This window comes from Calidris pugnax, unplaced genomic scaffold (assembly GCF_001431845.1).
Source record: "Calidris pugnax isolate Ruff unplaced genomic scaffold, ASM143184v1 scaffold125, whole genome shotgun sequence".
Taxonomy (NCBI): domain Eukaryota; kingdom Metazoa; phylum Chordata; class Aves; order Charadriiformes; family Scolopacidae; genus Calidris; species Calidris pugnax.
The window spans coordinates 945,988-953,352 of NW_015090906.1; the positions used below are offsets into that span (position 1 = coordinate 945,988).

The following is a 7,365-nucleotide window of genomic DNA, read 5'->3' on the forward strand; positions in this document are numbered from 1 at the left end:
CCTTTGCTATAGGGCTTGAAAGCAGGTTTCTTTGGGGTTGTGGAGACTCATTTGCCCTCCAGCAGTGGAAGAATTAAGATGTTATGTTTAACATAAACAGGAGAGGTTTAATCCCAAATCCTCATGTGAGAGCACTTTGTGTTCTCTTAAAAGTTCAGTAATTCCATAAGCAAGATGGACAGTCGGGTTATTTTAGGCTCAACGAAAGCAGGGGAGGGACAGAAGGGACATCAAAGGGAATTAACTCATCAGAGTAAGAACCCAGTTGTGAAAAGTGAGCGGAGTGTGAGTTCAATTGCATTAACTATATGTAGTGCCAAGAGCTCTTATTATAAATGTCTCTCTCTGCTTTTTTGTTTTATCCAGGCAAACTGCAAGAAGCAAGGTTGGTCTGTATGGGCTCATCTCAAATCAGGCCATGCAACCCCTGCACATGTGTGCCCATTCCTGCTCAATCAGCAGTAGCATGAGAGTGATGATTCTCATTACCTTATGGCTCTACACGAGATGCTCTGAGGTCAGATGCTGGTTTCTGAGGAGGAAGGAAAGGTAAGGAGGTCCTGCAGCCTCTGCTGCATCTACCTGCACATCTCTGTGCTCAGTAAAGACAAAACAGGTTTTGGTTTCGGAGCATCTTGGCCCTTTTGAAAGGAAAACCCTTCCCCAGCTCAGGTTTATCCTGTGGCTCTTCTGCTGGGGATACAGGGAGAAGTCAGCCCTGGGAGTCTGGTACCATTTAGCAGCACCAAATTCACTTTAGAATTCGATGGTGTCTAACATGTTACCTCCAGCTGTGATTCAAAAATCAAAACAGATTCAAGTCCTTGAAAACTTATATAAATAAAAAAAAAACAACTTGAGCTGTTAAAGCAAAGGCAAAACATTTCACATCTCCATCTTTTTATTTACAGATAAGAAGCCAAAGTCCTACAATATCACTGTTTCATTAGGACTCGGACACATCCAGCATCACTTTCTTCATCACTCCCCTGTCATTCTGCAGCTGAAGAGACCCACTGTGAGTGCGTGGGTGTGGGACAGATGATTGCTCTGGCCCATAACCAGGCCAGAATTGCCCTCACTTAACCGAGCTAGGATTAAAGTGTAAATTTTACTTTGCCAATACAATTTTTCTTCAGGAATGGCCAATGGAAATTGCTCCATACTTGTGTAATGCTGGTTATCTTGGATCAAGGAGCAGAAAACTGAATAGGAGTGGTGGTGCTACCCTCATTCTGGCTCTTTGGAGACCAGTCTCTATAAATCAGAATTCTACAATGTAATCTCTAGTCTGAAAAGTATGTTGAAAACCTGGGGCAATCAAGCTACAGCAATGACTGATAGTCTGGTCATCTTGCCGTTGAATAAAAGAAACTGTTTGCAGTCAGTTTATTCAAGGGATTGCTTGATCAGTGAATTATAAATGCTAAAACTGGGTGAGTATTTCTAATAGGAGGTTTTTTTTCAAGTAGCAGACAACAGCAAAACACGATCCCATGGATGGAAGCTGAAGTGAGGCAAATCTAGAATGGGAAAAAGCACAAAATCTTGCATTGACTAGCAAGACTAGCATTGGAACAACTCCCCAAGGGATGAGCTTGCTTCTCCAGCATCTGAGATTTTAAAGTAAGGATGTCTTTCTTCTGCTTTCTTCTTCTAAATTCAGTTATGATCTTGACACGGGAGTCCCTAGGTGACATCTTCTAGCCAGTGTGGTCAGATTAAACTTTCCTAATGGTTCCTCTGCCTTTAAAACCTCTGATTTATAAGAAGTGCATTTACCTGGACCAGGGTTCACCCCAGGGACGGGGGAATTAGACATCTTTATTCATTCCTCCACAGCTGTGGGAATGATATGTTTAGATATTTTTCCCATCGCCAGTTGTGTCAGTGGTATGTGTTATGCAGATGTGTGTCTACTGGGAGCTACGCTCAGACAGCACATTTCACATTGATTTATGAACAGACTTCTGAGCACAGCAACTTCTGGCCTCCGCTGACTTGGGCTGGAATCAGCTTGCACATTGTTGTTATTCTTATTCTTGGACCTGCAGTTGTGGCTTATGAACCAGATGCTGCAGAAATGCAGAGTCAAGGAGGTCCTTGCCCCAGAGCTCTTCTGAAGAGCCTGGCATGAAGCAAGGGGTGGATGTTGGTAGCCAAGGGAGCCCAGGGAAAAGATGGGTGGTGAATGTGCTCAGTAGTGATGGGCTAGAAAAACAGTGCATGAGGCAACAAGTTGGGTGGACAGTGGTGGGCCAAGGCTGGGTCTGCACAGGAAAAGATGCTACAGGACCCAAGACATGGAAAAGAAAAGGAAACAGCCTGCACAGCATCTTGGATGTGTAAATGGTAGGAAAGGTCATGCCTGGGAGAAGTTACAGGGAGGATGTCTACACGACCTTGAGAATAGAGAGGAAAGTCTAAGGTGAGGATGACATCCAAGCTGTAAGCCCAAGTGATAGATAAAAAGAGGTGATAGTACCAGTGACTGAGAAAGGGAGAAAGGACCACTTGGAATGAGAGCAGCCATTCCCCTTTAGCCACGATGGCTCTGAAATGAGGGCCAAACATCCCCAATGACAGGGAGCCAGGCTGAGATAGGAGCTTGGATAGGAGAACACAGCTAACAGGACAGATGTCCATGTCCAAAGGAAATTGCACTTAAATTGGTGAAATTTCTCAGAGATCAGGGACAGAGGGAGAGGAGAGCAGGACTCTGCTGGCACAGTGGGGGCAGGATGGGGAAGATGGACTGTTGTGAAGGAAAAAAGGCCAAAGAGGCCAAGAAAGGGCAGAAAGATAAAATGAAGGTGTAAGCAAAGGTCTCCATCCATACCAACTCTTTGGTCCTTCTACACGCTTTTCCATTCAAAGTCTAAATGGCATTAAAGTCTTTTTACTGCTGTGCATAAAGTAAATTTTTGCAAATTCTTTGAGAAAGCAGTGTATTCCCAGTTGATCCCCACAGACAGATCCTGTTTTTTCATGATCCTGATTACTCTTCAAAAGAAAAAGAGAAAAAACAAAAAGAACTACTGGTTTGTTTTGTTTTGTTTTGTTTTTTTTTAATAGGAACCACCCAGCCCATTTATTGGTACAAAACCAGTTGAATATGATGGACCAAATGCTGAGTATGAGAAGAGTGACTCAAATTAGAGAAGCGTAGAGAGAAGAAGGTAACGAAAATACCTCTTCCTGTGGGGACACTAACACAGCCAAATATTCATCTTTGTAGGTTGCCCAGTTTAAAGAAGGGTGGGCAGGGGGGGAAGAAATCTGCGTTTGATATTTTGTACCCTGGACTACAAAGGAATCACTGCGGATGTATAAATAAAAGACAGCTGGGCTGAGGTTTCAGATCACCTACACCCATCAGAAAGGCAGCCAGACTCCAAGCACCGTGCTCTCTTGTATGGTACCTGGACTAACACTCAACTCTGTCCATACTTTAAAGGCAAAGAGAGAGAGACAGAGCAGAGTTATATTTTATTAAAAGGCTTAAATCACCCGCATCGCCACAGAAACAGCAAAGAAAATGACACAGCCCGGAGGGAGAAACCTTTGGTTTAAATATCTGTAAAGATGTGTGGAAGAAAAGGAAGAGCTCCTGCCTGAGAAAACCACAAGTCTACAAGACTATCTAAGCAGAGGAAGTGAATGAATAACTGTGGCACATGCATGAGTGGCTGAAAGCACGGCCTGAGCGGTAATTGGCTCTATTGGTGCTCCTCTGATTAGCTGGTTTTGGCTACAGCTCTCGTCAGACCCACGCTGAGTTCACAGCACAAAAGTATTCACACTGCACTGAGGAACGTCTCAGATCAGCCGGTGGATCCCTGCAGAGAAAGAGCAAACACAGATCTGAAGGATGCGATCTCCAGGGAGGGTTTCTAAATCCTTACTTCGTGTCACTAATTCCTTGTTATCCAGAGCTGGAAGAGAAAGGACTCCTGGAACGGATTCAGATGCTCCTGCTACTTTTTACTACCTTGGAAATGAAGGAAAAGAGAAGAAAATTGATGGTTCTGTGGAGAGAAATTTAAGAGCAAAATCGTGTTATTCACGGTGATCTGAATGTAGATGGTTCTAACCCTTTACTAAAATATGGATCTGAAAGTTGCAAATAAACTCAAACAGCAAATAGGCCAAAGGACCAGCTTGTCAGGATGGGAAGGAAAGGTTACACACTGATGAATCTCCAGAAAGACTCCTAACAGGGAGAGGTCTCAGCTGGGGATGTCTTGCAGAGGGCACAAGAGAAGACAAGCCACCCTGAGCCCTTACAATGACAGTGGGCACAGCACCAGCAAACACAAATTGAATAGAACAGGGAAATCAGACACTTTCAAGTCAGAGGTATTTTTATTTTTATGTGCAGACTTGCGTACCTACTGCATCTGCTCCAGAGTCATGGCCAAGACCTCCCTTCAGCTCATTCAGCTCTGAAGGCAGCTCCATGGACTCCCACTGTATCCTCAAAACACCACCACGACCACTCTGCAGGATGACAGAGAAATTCCAAAGAACATTAATTACTTGCTTCCACACTCTGGTAATCACCACCAAAAAGAGAGTTGGAGAGCATCAGCCATAGCCAGCGCACACCAGCAAATGCTGTGTTGTTGTCTGAGATGGCTCACTGACTCAAACACTCTGGCCAAATATAAACAGTTTAATTTAGCTACTTACAGCAGTATTAAGCAAAGACACAACCATATTTTGGGCCTGAGCTGCCCATGTCCATCCCTTTCTCACCCTGTCCTCCTTCCCAGCTGCTACATGGTGCCAAAAGGGAATGTGAGGAATAGCAGAGCAGATCACAGCTTAGATTAGGTATTTCCAAAGTGGTTTGAGGACAGTTGACCATTACTCACTTGGAACACACAGTAAACAGAGATGAAGCTTAAATACGAGACTCTTCTACCCGGAAGATATTAATTTCCTGTGTATACACAGAAAAAATAGCAACTGAGTTTCACACAAACTAAGAATTTGGTTCCCAGGACAAAACCAACCAACCTACGGATACAAACATCTCATTGGCTTCTTGGAGCTCTACCTCCTCAGCAGCAGTTGCTGCCCACACCCACTAGGAAATTCATGTTGCTGAAGCCATGAAGCTCTAATGTCAGTTGTACCACATGGACAGACCATGGAGAGACCACCTTGGATGGGCTGAACACACCAGTTGAACCACACGGACAGACCATGGAGAGACATGGAGAGACCACCTTGGATGGGCTGAACATTTGGAGCTCTACCTCCTCAGCAGCAGTGCTGCAGTAATAACATACCTGAATGTTACTGCCCACACCCACTGTGAGATTCATGTTGCTGAAGCCATGAAGCTCTAATGTCAGTTGTACCACATGGACAGACCATGGAGAGACCACCTTGGATGGGCTGAACATCTCTCCCATCACTTGGGGCACTTCTCTCTTTCTTCACATGACGCCTGTGTCTTTGCCAATGTTACAAAGCACCATTTCTCAACAGAAACCAGAGGTTTGCAGCAAGGTCTCCATGTGCAGTAGATTGCACAAAATGCCTCCAGCATCTCTCCCATCACTTGGGGCACTTCTCTCTTTCTTCACATGACCCCCGTGTCAGGACTGCCTCAGTTTTGTCTGCAGTCAACATCAGCCTCAATTCTTGGTTTTTCTCCTTAGTTCTTATTTATATATCTCAAAACTACCAAATGAGGTTCTGAAACTTTCTCTAACACTCTTTAGTCCTTGCAGTTTCCAAAGCAAAAGCAGTTTTTCCTGATGGTTAACATTAAAAAATATATTGAGCCTGTTGGTCTGTTGGGATTTCCTGGGGATATTTTCTTTAAAAAATTCTTTTCGGGACTGTCTTTTAAGCTTTCCTGAAAGTTGTGAAGCAATTTGCTGATCTTAAAGAAATAGATTATAAAAATAGTTATGAAAATCTCTAGCAGTCATTCTGGAGCTTTTGTTAGGAAAAAAAATATATCAAAATCTGTTTCTGTTTTAGCAAGAGCCAACTTTGCTGTTCTTGTGTAAAGCTATGATGAAATATGTTGTAGGACCATGCCATCATGAAATATGAATATTACCTTTGTTAAACTCTTCAGCACACAGCTGAGTCTGACGAAAATATTCCAGGGGGAGACACTTGTCACAGAGGAAGTCTTGTCTCACTGTCATGAACTTGGCTCAGCATTATTTAACTGATGATTCATTATTTTGCACATTATTTGGAACGGCGCTGATGCACGAGGACCCCCCTAAACCGGGCACAGCACGAGCATGGAACAAAAAGGCACCTTCTGCTCCCAAGAGCTCCCAGTCCTTGTGGAGGACTGGGGAGGCAGATGGACACAGGCAGACGGAGGATGAGATTAAACCAGCTAGAACATACTGTCAAACTTTTAGTAACCATCCCAGCTATGAAGATGTTTAAGAGGGACCGTGTCTCCATGATATTCCTATTCTAACAAAAGTTTTTAAGCGTCCCGTGCCCATTCCTGACTCTATTATCCCCAACCAGACCAGATGTGGGAAAAAGGAGAATACTGAAATGGGAAAAGGAGAATACTGAAATGGGAAAAGGAGAATACTGAAATAGAAGGTGGCTATTTTGGGCTGCTGAGTGGTGTGGGGCCTCTGGGGACCCTCAGGAGAAGCTCCACAGCAGTTTGTGTGAGAGGAGAGGGTCAGTCTCTGACCCATCTGCCAAAAAGCTGGAAAAGCCTAAAGCTGCCTCAGCCAGTTCTAGGAGGAAGCAGCGGAAAGCAAAAATATAGAGAGAGCTGGCTTTTTATTTTTACCTTGCTCACCAGATGCATTTTGAAAAACGACTGCAGGCTGCTGGGAAGAGCTGCTCTCCTCTACTTAAAAGTTTTTCTCCATCTTCATCTGAAGCGGGTGAGCAGGGTTAGAAGCTTTTCCCACCCCACACATTTTCAGTTAGTTTCCCAGGCTCTTCTTTCCCAGCAGGATCTGTGCACAGCCCCCTGCTCCACTGGGACCCTCGCATTCCCATTCCCCTACGAGCCATCCCTTTACCTCCCAAATCTCTGGGTGCTGCCAGTGCCCACCCCGGGAAAGGGGGCAGCAGCTGCCCCCACCCTTTGCCCTTTGCATCTCTGCTCTTCTTGCCTCTTTGCACTCTCCGTCCCGTCCACCTCTTCCTTTTGCATCCCTCCTCTTTGCAACTCTTTGCATCCCTCCCCTTGTGTATCCCTCCCTTTTCACCTCCCCTTTTGCACCTCTCTCATTTACATCCCTCCCCTTCTCTTCTCTGCCCCCTTCGCATCTCTGCCTTTTCCCCATCCCTCCTCCCCTTTGCATCTCTGCTCCTCTCCTCTCTGCCCCTGGGCACCCCCTGCCCCTCTAA

General features: G+C 44.9%; 1 long non-coding RNA gene across 1 annotated transcript; it reads right to left on the reverse strand.

Annotated features, from left to right (window-relative positions):
* Positions 1–3,472: 3,472 nt before the first annotated feature.
* LOC106892146 lies at positions 3,473–6,789 on the reverse strand. The gene is made up of 3 exons (XR_001412828.1): positions 6,083–6,789; positions 4,392–4,500; positions 3,473–3,839 (listed from the first exon to the last, which is right to left on the reverse strand). It is a non-coding gene; the product is annotated as an uncharacterized LOC106892146 (long non-coding RNA).
* Positions 6,790–7,365: the final 576 nt, after the last annotated feature.